The sequence below is a fragment of the Podarcis muralis genome, chromosome 12, assembly GCF_964188315.1.
Source record: "Podarcis muralis chromosome 12, rPodMur119.hap1.1, whole genome shotgun sequence".
In the NCBI taxonomy this organism is placed as follows: domain Eukaryota; kingdom Metazoa; phylum Chordata; class Lepidosauria; order Squamata; family Lacertidae; genus Podarcis; species Podarcis muralis.
Window position 1 is genome coordinate 47,346,767 of NC_135666.1, and position 14,192 is coordinate 47,360,958.

Genomic DNA, 14,192 nt, shown 5'->3' on the forward strand with positions numbered 1-14,192 from the left:
TGCTGCCTTTCTCCTGCTCTTTTCTGCATTTGATTCCTGAGTTTATTTTGTTATAGATTTTTTTTAAGTGTGTGTTAAAACAATTGGCAAAATAAATAGGGATCCAGGTTGTGAAGTATTTAGTCCACCTCCTTCACTGACGCTCATCATATCAGAGCAACCTGACTCTGCCCGTTGAGAATACTGTAGCCTTCCCTGCTCACAGGCAGAGAATGCTGGAGGGAGATGCAATTGCACCCACAAAGCAAGACAAACCACAGGCTGCCTTTCTCCTCCTGTCTTGAATCCAGAGTTCCCAAGAGCAGGGTGCTGCTCATCTCAGGCTCTCGCAGGAGGAAGTGGATGGAAACATGTTTTGCTCATTCCTCCTTCTCCCTGCAGCTGCTTGTGGCAGTGGCATAGAGTGGGTTGCCAGTGCCCAGCATAGGCGCCGACTCCATGGGGCTTGAGGGGGCCCGAGCCCCCTCAAAAATTCGTTTGGGGGGGCTCTGCCCCCCCAATAATCTCCGGCGCCCCTCCAGCAGAGCGCCATCGCCGCCCCTCCCCCAGCCCAAAATGCACAGGGAGGGGCGGGCTGCATGCCTCCTGCCCTCCCTCCCGAGCAAAAGCTCCACCCAATTTCCTTTGGAGCTGATTAATAGGCGCAGCACGCTCTCCCCTATTCGCTCACGAGGAGGCGGCGCCACTTTATTTGCATATTCATGAGCTTATTTATTATTCATGAGCTTTCCCGGGCCCCCCCAATATTTTTTATAAGTCCGCGTCCCTGGTGCCCAGGGTGGTGTGTGCACACACCATGGGGGAGCGGACACAGAGGGTGAAGGGAGCCCATCGTGCCAGCCCATCCCTCACCCCCGACCACCAATCTGCAGTGGTCTGACAGGTTGCACGTGTCACTGCAAATTCCACTCCCTTGCCTGCCTGCACTGGGGCTCCTGGTTGTGTCCCCCTCAAAATTGTGCACCTGGGGCAACTGCCTCCTTGCTCCCCCACACTTATGCCCCTGACTTCTGGCATGGCAGGCTGCAGAGGGAATATGCAACACACCATCTTTCTTCTTGAACAGGGGTGTCTAAACTGTGGCCCTCCAGATGTTGGGTACCAACTCTCATCAGGTCCAGCTATTACGGACTGTAGTCACTGATGATGGGAGGTGTATTCCAGTAACATCCAGAGGACCAAAGATTTGCCACCCCTACTGTAGGGGAGACTCTTCTGATTCTCAATCCCTTTTGCAAACTAATTTTTCTACTCTGGACCCACCCCATAGCAAATCCCTGCTTATCTCTCCTTTTAATGGCTACGTTTTCCTGCTTCGCCTCCTCCCAAACTGAAGGGGAAATGCGCTACGGAGGACAGAGGAAAAAATGGACAGGACGGAAAAGTCAACCCTCCTTTCCTCATGTGTGAGATTCAGAGTCCTTCTGACTTTCTCTCTGTAGAGATGGTCTGCTTTGCTTGTTGCTCTCGCATTGTGAGCGTAATGTGGACCTGAACTCAAAGGGAGACGAAGGTCAAGAAAGTTCTGCAGGGAGCCAAGGATAATCCATGGAATTACTGATTTTATTTACTTTGTTTAAGAATTCATATCCTGCCCTTCAGACGAATTCCCAGCGTGGCTTACAAATACTGAATCAAATGTACAATGTGAAAAAGCGTTTTAAAGCACCAGAGGCTAAAAACAGTCAGGTCCAAAATCTAAAATGAGCCTCACAAGAGATAAGGACCTCACAAGCATATTTTCTTTTATTCTACACCAAAGGCTTGGGGAAATGAAGTGGTCTTTGTCTGCCAACAAGGGCTTCAAAATAGGTGCCAGGCGAATTTCCTGATGACTCCTGCATTCCACAATTCAGGTGCCATTAGCAAAAAGGCCCTGCCCCCTGCATTTTATGTGATTGAATTTCCTTTCTGATAGTATGTATTTAGTTATGAAAGTTTTGTAGGTTGAGGCTGGCCTTTAAGAGCAGGGTTTCTTAAATTAATTAAAACTGAAGGACACGTTACTTTACATGGAAAAAGAGAGGCGTATTTTGACGGAACAATGGACAATGGGGCATCTTTGATAGTCCAATTAATACTGCCTCGTGGCTAAGGATGAGTGGATTGGGCAATTTCAGTTTCTCTCAGTTTCTAATTTCGCAATCTTAAGTTTAGTTCTCCACATTTGCGAATTTCCGCGGCAAAAAGGTCCTCATGAAAATTCAACAGCATTTTAGCGCGAATTTATTCTAGCATATATATTTTCGAATGCCTAACCTGCACATCTTTGCCAAGCAATTTCCCTTGATGTGGTGCATCTCCTTCTCTCATAATAATAGAACCAGGGTTTAGCCAGTAAAACTGAATGGCGGGAGATTCAAAACAGACAAAAGGAAGTACACAGTTCATAGTTACACTATAGAATTTGCTACCACAGCCTATAATGCTGGCCACAAGCTTGGGTGTCTTACTAGGGTGTTATTCCTGGAAGCTAAGATTAGCAATGGTTGTTCGTCCTAACTTCTATATTACCTCCCTTATCTCCATGGGTGTAGCCAGGATTTATGGGGGGCAGCCTTTATGTTGGGTGTGCAGAACCTCAGTTAAATATTCAGTTAAATACATTTATTGATTTACTTGATTTGGGGGGCAGCTGCCCCCCCTGTCCCCCTCTTGGCTAAGCCCATGAGTATCTCAGACTGGTTGTTGAGGAATATGAGTGGAACAGTGCTAATCTGCTTGTGTCCTGGTCGTTGGCTTCCTATGGGCATCCAGTTGCCCACCATGGGAGAAGGATGTTGGACTAGGTAGGTCTTTGGTCTGATCCATTTCCAAGCTTCAAGAAAATGAACCTCAGGGTAGACCCTCATGACATACATAGAATAGAGAGAATTAAAGTCCAGTAGATCTGTCTTGGGGACGCGGGTGGCGCGGTGGGGACGCGGGTGGCGCTGTGGGTTAAACCACAGAGCCTAGGACCTGCTGATCGAAAGGTCGGCGGTTTGAATCCCCGCGGCGGGGTGAGCTCCTGTCATTCGGTCCCAGCTCCTGCCCACCTAGCAGTTTGAAAGCACCCCTAAGTGCAAGTAGATAAATAGGGACCGCTTACTAGCGGGAAGGTAAACGGCGTTTCCGTGTGCGGCGCTGGTGCTGGCTCGCCAGATGCAGCTTCGTCACGCTGGCCACGTGACCCGGAAGTGTCTTCGGACAGCGCCGGCTCCCGGCCTCTTGAGCGAGATGTGCGCACAACCCTAGAGTCGGTCACAACTGGCCCTGATGGGCAGGGGTACCATTACCTTTACCTTTAGATCTGCCTTTCTTGACTCAAATGCATAACCTTCTATTTGAAAGTAGTAGCAGATTTTATTTTTTTTATAGCAAACAGTAAATAAAAAGAGTACAATCCATAAATTGGTGCAAACTTTTGGGGCTTGCCTTTGATTTCCCAGTGTGTTTGTAAATGCAATAAAGTTTCACTGTTCTCCGGCAAAATAAAAAAAAATGCATAACCTTCTATTTGGCAATAATCACCTAAGTATTGAGGGTATTTTTCTTGATAGATTCATTCACCAATCTTACCATTTAGCTGTAAGACTTTCAGTACATATGAGAAAGTGGCCGTTTGTGTGTGAACTAATGGAGATTTACGGAGCAACATTCCTGCCTATTTCCTACGCACCCAACTAAATACGAGAGAGATGTTAGAAACAGGGGGCCTGCACAGTCGTGTATTCCACTGGCCTTTCCTCGCTCTTTTGCCCATAAACAGGTCGATATGGGATAGAGAACATGCAGAGATTGCTGCTATTCTACTAACATATTTATAGAAGGGAATGGAAGTTGAGAAATTGCTCAAATCCATCATTGGACCAGTTGCAGCTTTATGAGATGCAGGAAGGTAATATTTTTGAGCCTCTTCTCTTGGAACTGCGGCTTCTGAAAGCCACCTGTTCTAATCGGCAGTGACATTTGGCATGCTGGGAAATGGAGTATTTAAGGCTAGGAAAGGTCATCACCGTATTTCTTTCGGTAAAAGGCACTCTCTTCAAATCCGGCTATAGGGGTGTTCACACAATATTCTTGTGCTTGTGCACAAGCTGGGCACTGACTTTATTGCACTTTTGGCACCAGATGAAGACTTCTTTCCATTTAGCCAGACTTTTCTCTCACTTGAGAAGTGAAGCTACAGGGAAGCCTTCTCGATAGCGGCACCTGCCATGTGGAACACCCTTCCATCAGATGGCAAGGAGATGAGTAACTATATAACCTTTAGGAGACATCTGAAAGCTGCCCTGTCTAGGAAAGAAGAAGAAGAAGAAGAAGAAGAAGAAGAAGAAGAAGAAGAAGAAGACGACGACGACGAAGAGGAGGAGGAGGAGGGAGTTTGGATTCGATATCCCGCTTTATCACTACCCTAAGGCATCTCAAAGCGGCTAACATTCTCCTTTCCCTTCTTCCCCCACAACAAACACTCTGTGAGGTGAGTGAAGCTGAGAGACTTCAGAGAAGTGTGACTGGCCCAAGGTCACCCAGCAGCTGCATGTGGAGGAGCGGAGACGCGAACCCTGTTCACCAGATTATGAGGTATAATGTTTTAATATATGTTGAAAGCTGCCCAGAGTGGCCAGGGCAACCCAGTCAAGTAGGTGGGGTACAAACAAACAAACAAACAAAATTTCAGGTGCTGTTGAAAAACAGCTTTAATGATGCTTGCACTTGGTTTTACGAGATTTTGGTATCCATTTTAGGTTTTATGTTTCTTATGACTGTTTTTAGTTTTTAACTGTAGTTTTATAACTACATAGCATGTCCATGGCTACAGCTTGCACCAAAAAAATCACGCACCCACTGTTGCCTGGGGCCACAATGGAGCAAAAACATGGTTACAAAGCACAAATCCACATGGATCCTCAGGATTTTTGCATTGAGCTACTCCAAATTTACCATCAAATCACGTGTCTGTGGCCACAGCATGAACCACAAAAAATCATACATCCACTGTTTCATTCAGAATATTCTTTTTCTTGTTTTCCTCCTCTAAAAACTAGGTGTGTCTTATGGTCTGCTGCGTCTTATGGAGCGAAAAATACGGTAACTGTTAGCCACCCTGGAAACGCTTTTGGCTTGACAAATAGGATAAAAATGCACTAAATCAGAGGTGTGGAACCTCAAGGCTACAGCCCTCACTGGCTCTCCTTTGCACCCACAGTTGTTTTAGCCTGGCTGGAAAGTGTCCTTCAACTCTGCTAACACCTCTTGGCTGTCTGGGTGGACGTTACAGAGGGAGGCGTGAGTTTGTGCAGAAGCTAGCTGCTTGGGTCTTGGGCCCCATCTGCCACTGGCCCTTGGAAACTCACCCACATAGAACTGCCCTGGTACATCTTATGTGAGGAGCCTGTATCAGTATCAATATCAACAAGAGAATGGGCTTTTCCCTGTGTTGGCTCCCCGATTGTGGAATGCTCTCCCCAGAGAGGCTTGCCTGGCGCCATCACTGCATGTCTTTAGGCACCAGGCAAAAAAGTTGCTCTTTACCCAGGCCTATGGCTATTAAATAATCCGTGGTCTGTAAGAGTGTGGGGGAGATGACTGTTATTATGATGATTATTTTACTAGTAAGCTGTCTGTCATTATGTTTTCTTTATTATGCTATTGTGTTTTTATCGTTGATGTTCTGTAATGTGTTTTTACTGTTGTGCACCGCCTTGGGATTGGGATCTTCTGATAAAGGGCAGTATATCATTTGCATTCATCATCATCATCATCTCTTTCCCCTTTGCTTCTGGGATGCAGAGGATACACCTTTTGAATTGCTTCTGTTCCTATTGATTGCATCTAATATTAGAGTAGACCCACTGAAATTAATAGACAAGGGAGTAACTTAGATCCATTCATTTCAACGAATCTGCTTTGAGTATACTTAGATATAAGGTAAGGTAAAGGGACCCCTCACCATTAGGTCCAGTTGTGACCGACTCTGGGGTTGCGGCGCTCATCTCGCTCTATAGGCCGAGGGAGTCAGCATTTGTCCACAGACAGCTTCCAGGTCATGTGGCCAGCATGACTAAGCCGCTTCTGGCGAACCAGAGCAGCGCACGGAAATGTCGTTTACCTTCCCGCCGGAGCGGTACCTATTTATCTACTTGCACTTTGACATGCTTTTGAACTGCTAGGTTGGCAGGAGCAGGGACCGAGCAATGGGAGCTCACCCCATTGCGGGGATTCAAACCACTGACCTTCTGATCAGCAAGTCCTAGGCTCTTTGGTTTAACCCACAGCTCCACCCACGTCCCTTACTTAGATATAACCCGTGTCTTTAACAGCAGCCTGGCATACGTATATTTAATACCTGATGTTAAATGAAGGATGGAGAAACCTTTGCCTGCTACATTTCTGTGTGCCAGAAACTGTTGTTAAAAGCAGAGGCACAGGGCCAATTTTTATTTTTATTTTAAAGAAGACTCTGACAGCCCTGGCAGCGAGACCAAGTATGACATCAAGGCTGAATACATTGCAGATTGAATTTCCCACTGGAGCCCATTTACTTCAGTTCTATGGGGATTTAATTCTTCCATAAAAGCTCCTGGCTCTCCCTGCCTCACTGTCATGGTATTTATTGCTTCCATTCTTTTCTCTGAAGTTGAACTTTTAAAGTAGATCATCACCATCAGTGCTGCACTTAGACTTGTCCTAAGCCCCAGTCAGCAATAAACTGAATTAATTTTTGTTCTCTTGCTCCACACGGCACACAAATACTCCTCCATCCAAAAAACAGAGGCACACACAAACAAGGTGTTTGAGACTCTCCCGTGGGAGGTTGTTGGTTATTGTCTCTTGTACCTAGAGGCAGCCTTTATTACCTGATATTGCTTTTTCCAACCTGTGTAGCAACTTATGTTGCTGCTGCTGTTTTTCTTTTTCTTTTAAAGAGCAGGTGAGAACTTTATTTGTGAACTTGTGGTATAAGATCAATTGCCTATGCACTTCCTTCAGTAATCTGGAGAGTGGTTAATCTGTTCTGGAAAGAGATTTATGATCTCTCTTCTCCCCTTTAATTAACCCCTCCCCCAATCAGCGGCGTAGCGTGGGTTGTCAGCACCCGGGGCAAGGCAAGTAATTTGCGCCCCCTAACCCGTGGATTTGCGCCCCCTAACCCTACCAATCTATGCCTATGAATGATGGTCCCTCTCTCTCTCTCTCTTTCTCATATTCCAATTGATTCCCATTTCCGCCGATCGATCCCCGAAGCTCTCACCCAGCGAAATTCGTGCGTAATTACGCTTCGCCATCCCTAATCCTGCTGCTTCCACCGGGAAATCATGACGGTGCGTTTCTCCTCTCCAAACTTTCCCCGGCCCTTTGCCGGCCAGCGCAGCCTTTTTGGCTACGAGCTCCCCTCCTCTGCCCACTTCCGACCCCACCTCCCCGTCCAGCCTCCCTACCTCCTGAAAAAAGGCGACGGCACCGAGCAGGACACCCCCGCGGCCATCGGAGAGAGGCGGGGCCAAGGGAGGCAAGCCAATGGGCGAGGCAGGGGTAGGTGGCCACGGGGGCGGGTGCTGCCGCAGTCCTCGGGTGGGCAAGGTAGGAGCAGGCGGAGGCTGGCCGGCCGCTCTGACAATAGGGGCGGGCCGAGGGCACGACGGGGCTGGGCCCTCTGGACTCGTGCCCCCCCCCCCAGATGTTGCGCCCGGTGCGGCCGGCACCCCTGGCACCCCCCACGCTACGCCACTGCCCCCAATGCAAGCATTATATACCACTAAAGCATTCACTATCAATGACCAAAGTCTCAGACCTTCCAAGTATCGCTATTTTCCAGGGACAGTCCCAGATTTACAGAAGCCATCCTGGTTTCTGATTTCACTCCAGAATGTCCTGTTCTTTCCTTAAAGGTAAAGGGATCCCTGACCATTAGGTCCAGTCGTGGCCGACTCTGGGGTTGCGGCGCTCATCTCACTTTACTGGCCGAGGGAGCGGGTGTACAGCTTCCGGGTCATGTGGCCAGCATGACTAAGCCATTTCTGGTGAACCAGAGCAGCGCACGGAAACACTGTTTACCTTCCCGCTGGAGCGGTACCTATTTATCTACTTGCACTTTGACGTGCTTTCGAAATGCTAGGTTGGCAGGAGCAGGGACCGAGCAACAGGAGCTCACCCCGTCGTGGGGATTCGAACCGCCGACCTTCGGATTGGCAAGCCCTAGACTCTGTGGTTTAAACCACAGCGCCACCTGCATTTTTTCCTTAGGACGTCCCTATTTTCATTGCAGAAATGCTGAAGGATATGGAGGACATCCCTATCTTCATCGGAAAAATGTTGGAGTGTATGGCAGCTATGTGACCCGCCCCCCCCCCCCAGCCAAGGAGATAAGTAACTATAAAACCTTTAGAAGACATCTGAAGGCAGCCCTGTATAGGGAATGTTTTTTTAAAATATATATATATGTTTTATTATGTTTTTATTATCTGTTGGAAGCTGCCCAGAATTGCTAGGGCAACCCAGTCAGATGGGTAGGGTAGTAGTAAAATTATTATTATTCATTGGAGAAATGTTGGGTGTATGATGTCTGCTAGAGATAAGTGGTGTTGTATGTGGACTGTGGGCTGGGATAACGCCTCAAAGGTGCAATCCCAATCCCATTACGTGATTCAGGCATAGTAACAGGACACAAGACAGTGACTAGGGATGTGCCAAAGGTGGGAGGCATGCAAAGGGTGGACCTGTGTTTTTGTTTAATACAGGTATGAGTCAGATTTTCAGCGTGATGGCCACGTGTCATTCTTGACAACTTTTGGAGGGTCACATGACAGCGATGGGTAGGGACCGAGGAAAAAGATGGCAGAGCAATGGACGTAAATTTTTCCTTTGTACAGTATTGCTCATTTCTGTTCATTTATTTAATTTGTATGCCACCCTAACCCAATAATCCTCCCTCCCACAACACATTTAAAAGGGCATTAGATGTCTATCAGCCAAAGGTCTGGTTAAAGAGGAATGTTTTTGCCTGACACCTAAAGGTAAAGGTACCCCTGCCCGTACGGGCCAGTCTTGACAGACTCTAGGGTTGTGCGCTCATCTCACTTAAGAGGCCGTGAGCCGGCGCCGTCCGAAGACACTTCCGGGTCACGTGGCCAGCGTGACAAAGCTCCAGCTGGCGAGCCAGCACCAGTGCCGCACACGGAAACGCCGTTTACCTTCCCGCTATAAAGCGGTCCCTATTTATCTACTTGAACTTAAGAGTGCTTTCGAACTGCTAGGTGGGCAGGAGCTGGGACCGAACGACGGGAGCTCACCCTGCCGCGGGGATTCGAACCGCCGACCATACGATCGGCAAGTCCTAGGCACTGAGGTTTTACCCACAGCGCCACCCGCTTCCTACACCTAAAGGTAAAAAGGTAAAAAGGTAAAGGACCCCTGACAGTTCCCTCACTGCAGAGAAGGCCTGTTCTCATGTTGCCACCCTCTGGACCTCTTGTGGAGGAGGCACACAAAGGAGGGCCTCAGGGTCAGGGTAGGTTCATATGGACTACACAGCTTCTACACAGAAATGCAGACTTTGCTTAGTTTAATTGTTTTTGGGATGTCAATCAGTCCCGCCCCATCTCTCTTTGGAAGAAAAAATGGTGTCTGTACTCACCATGAAGTCTGTACGCCACACTCGGGGGGCGGGGGGAGAAGGTGCCAGTACTGCATACTCTTGAGTATCCCCGGAAAAACAGCACTGGCGTCACTTGACTTGGGGAAATCTGAAGGGCGAGAACAGCAAATTCATGTACAGTGGTACCTCTGGATGCGAACGGGATCCGTTCCGGAGCCCCGTTCACATCCTGAAGTGAACACAACCCGTGTCTGTGCGTGCGTGGGTCACAATTCACCGCTTCTGCGCATGCGCGTGATGTCATTTTGAGTGCCTGCACATGCACGAGCAGCGAAACTCGGAAGTAATGCGCTCCATTACTTCTGGGTCGCCGTGGAGCGCAACCCGAAAATGCTCAACCTGAAGCATATATAACCTGAGGTATGACTGTATTACATTTATAAGTCCATTATTCCTCCAGGGAGCTCAAGACAGCACACATTATTCTTATCCCTGCTCTGTTTACTTCTGAAAACAACCCTTTGCAGCAGGCTATGCTGAGAGATGGTTTGTTGCAATCTAAAACATTTGGAGGGCACCATGTTGGGGACGTGGGTGGCGCTGTGGGTTAAACCACAGAGCCTAGGGCTTGCCAATCAGAAGGTCGGTGGTTCGCATCCCCGCGACAGGGTGAGCTCCCGTTGCTCGGTCCCAACTCCTGCCAACCTAGCAGTTCAAAAGCACGTCAAAGTGCAAGTAGATAAATAGGTACCACTCCAGTGGGAAGGTAAACGGCGTTTCCGTGTGCTGTTCTAGTTTGCCAGAAGCGGCTTAGTCATGCTGGCCACATGACCCAGAAGCTGTACACTGTCTCCCTTGGCCAGTAAAGCGAGATGAGCGCCGCAACCCCAGAGTTGGTCACGACTGTACCTAATGGTCAGGGGTCTCTTTACCTTTACTTTTACCTTTATGTTGGCAAACTATGCCATAAAGGCGAGTATTCCCACCAGGAAGACTAAACTGTTCCTGCCTGCCTTCCCCATTTCTTTCTGTTCCTCCTCTGCTGGGCATAGCTAGCCCAAAGCTTGTGAATGAGCTCCCTGGTTGCAAATGGCGGCAGAGGTGGCTCTCCAGAATTAAGGGGAGATGAGGGCTCTCACTTAGCAGCAGCAGCAGCAGCCAGCTTTCTGGGACTCAGTGAGTCTACGCATCAAAGTTGCGAATTAAAATGCAAGCCACACTTCGCTGCTTGCGTTCAAGCTACTTCGTTATGAGAGACGTTCGCCGAGAGAAGAAGAAAACGTGCACCAAGAAGGAGATCTGCCTCATGTCTGCTTAATGAGTGCATAAACACTGTGCCGTTATTGAATTTTAATTGACTCCTTTGTAGCGTTGTGCTATTAAAAAAAGTAGAAAACTGCACATAATGAGCTATTATACTTGGCACGACAAAGGGGGGAAATGTACTTAAGAGACGCTCAGTTCTTTAGAGAAAAATAACGGCAACTACGACTGGAGGTGTGAGAAGGGAAGGAAGCTCACTGCAGTCTAAATGCAATAGTTCTTTCTTCCAGGGAACAATGTCATGGCGACTGGATGCACACACAAAAATTGCCTAGGCACCTGAAGAGATGGCGAGCTTTCATGGGATGGCGATGTCTTAAAACAGGTTTGCTCCCCAAGTAGAAAAATCCAGTGTATTCAGTGGGGCTTACTCCCCCGTATACCCTCCAACACTTCTCCAACATGAAAATAAGGGCATCCCATTCCATGATACTTTTATTATTTATACCCCACACATCTTACTGGGTTGCCCTAGGTACCCTGGGCAGCTTCCAACAGATATAAAAACATAATTAAACATTAACAAAACTTCCCTATGCAGTGGTACCTCTGGTTAAGAACTTAATTCGTTCCGGAGGTCTGTTCTTAACATGAAACTGTTCTTAACCTGAGGTACCACTTTAGCTAATGGGGCCTCCCGCTGCCACCGCCGCACAATTTCTGTTCTCATCCTTAACCTGAAGCACTATTTCTGGGTTAGTGGAGTCTGTAACCTGAAGCATCTGTAACCTGAAGCATCTGTAACCCTGAGAGCACGATCTCTTTCCACATAAGAGAACACCTGCCCTGCTTCCAGAGGGCTGCTCTTTCATTTATTCTCCCACCATCATAACTGGAATTTAAAATGCTCAGCCATTCGCAAGTGCTAGCTCATTTGAATTTAAATCGGTCTGCATCTGTGGCTAGCCAGGCCTGCCGCGAAACTACCCAATTAAAACCAGAAAACTCGGGCCCTCAAAGTGACTGTAAAAGTGCAGCAAAATCCATTGCTACTGCCCAGACTAGGGAAAAGAGATAATAATTTTAAACGCTGTTAGGACCTCTCCAACACAGCCGGTCTTGTAAAAGGTTTTGATCAAGGCAGTGCCAAGGGGGAAGGACTCAGAAAGTGCCGCTGTACCTTTCTCATCCTTCATCGTTTCTTGTTTTACCTTATTTTTTGTCTACAAAGAATTCCTTCCTCCCCCCAAAAACACGGCAAAACGGTTTGCCTTGGAAAGAGTCGAATCCATCTATTAGTGCCTAGTCAAGGAGCCCGGAGGAGAAATGTCAGGGCAAAGTAGGTCAGATATTAAATCACCCCCAAACCAGCTCTGTCAAGGGCTGGGAAGGGAGCCAGCTTATTGAACGAACAGTTTTGGGAGGGAAAGAGGGGGACACACAGAGCAGGAGCACGTAGGAGGGAAATCAAGGTTACTTCCATCTTCAATAATGTCTCTGCCCACCTGCAGTCAGAAGACGAGGTTTGCCTGGAGTATATAGCTGACATTTTGCAGCAATGAAATGGAAGGTCCAAAAGGCAAACGGTATATGAAGGCAGGTTTTTTTTTTTTAACAAGGAAGCTCACCTACAATATGTGAGGTAAGTGCTTTCAAACTCCCCAGAGTAATCATTAGAGGCTTCTTCAGACTTGGCTTCAAGTTTTGGATACACAGAAAGACTTGGGGGAAATTTGCCTGCTTTCAGCAAGGGTATGTGTGTGTGTGAAGACTGGTTTGCACTGGTGCTGTAAACTGGAAGCCGTGGCCCGCTCAGCATTTAAAGTAAAGACACGTTTGCAAGCACTTTGCATTGTGTGGTAATTACCTCACAGATGTTACTTGGAGTAACAACACCAAGTAACATGGTCCGCAGGTGCTCAGAACACGCCGGAACTTTCTGGTCTTGCCCCACATAGGATGCCTCTGTGGTTTCTCTCACGATACTCCCATACCATCCAACATTTCTCCAATGAAAATAGGGATGTCTTATTCCACAATAACAATTTTATTATTTATACCCTGCCCTTCTGACTGGGTGGCTTCAAACATTATATATATATGTATATATATAATTTAAAACATTTAACATTTTTAAGAAACACTTCGCTCTACAGGGCTGCCTTCAGACGTCTTCTAAAAGTTGTAGAGTTACTTATCTCCTTGGTTCAGGGGTCACAATAACTCCATACCCTCCAACGTTTCTCTGATAAAACTAGGGATGTCCTAAGGAAAAGCAGTACATTCCAGGATCAAATTGGAAACTAGGACAGCATCTGTAAATCTCGGAGTGTCCCTGGAAAATAGGGACATTTGGAAGGTGCATACTCCTTCCTTGGTCTGGCCTACTGTAGGGCAAAATGAGAATACTGCTTTCTCTAGCACAGCCTTGGCCAATCTGCTGTCCTCCAGATGTTTTGGGCTATTGCAATTCACATCAGCTCATAGATAGATATGAGTGTTTCTATCCACCGTAATAAATCATGACGGTTAAGGCATTCTCCTGGTCATCTCAGCAGTTTGATTATGAAGATGGGCACCTTTGACCCAGGAACTAGAAGGGATTTTTTTTTAAGTAAGGGGGAAGAAGAAGAAGAAGAAGAAGAAGAAGAAGAAGAAGAAGAAGAAGAAGAAGAAGAAGAAGAAGAAGAAGAAGAAGAAACAACAACAACGTTTGGACTTAATATCCCGCCTTCCCTTAAGGAGTCTCAAAGCAGCTAACATTCTCCTTTCCCTTCCTCCCCCACAACAAACACTCTGTGAGGTGAGTGAGGCTGAGAGACTTCAGAGAAGTGTGACTGGCCCAAGGTCACCCAGCAGCTGCATGTGGAGGAGCAGGGAAGCGAACCCGGTTCACCAGATTACGGGTCCACCGCTCTTAACCACTACACCACGCAGGCTCCCCAGGGAAGCTTGGGGAAGAGGAGAAGGAATGAGGGGCAGCAGGGGAAAGGGAAAGAAGGGCTGTAGTGCTACCACCACAAAGAGGAGGGGATGGGGGAAAGTGTGGGCATCAGCCAAACCACAGTAAGAGCCCCCTGATGTCTGGTGCCAACCCTGACAGACACAAAATTATTTGCATCCTCCTCACTAAAGAGTGGGACGCAGGTGGCCCTGTGGGTTAAACCACAGAGCCTAGAACTTGCCGATCAGAAGGTCGGCGGTTCGAATCCCCGCGGCGGGGTGAGTTCCCGTTGCTCGGTCCTTGCTCCTGCCAACCTAGCAATCCGAAAACACGTCAAAGTGCAAGTAGATAAATAGGTACCACTCCGGCAGGAAGGTAAATGGCGTTTCCGTGCGCTGCTCTGGT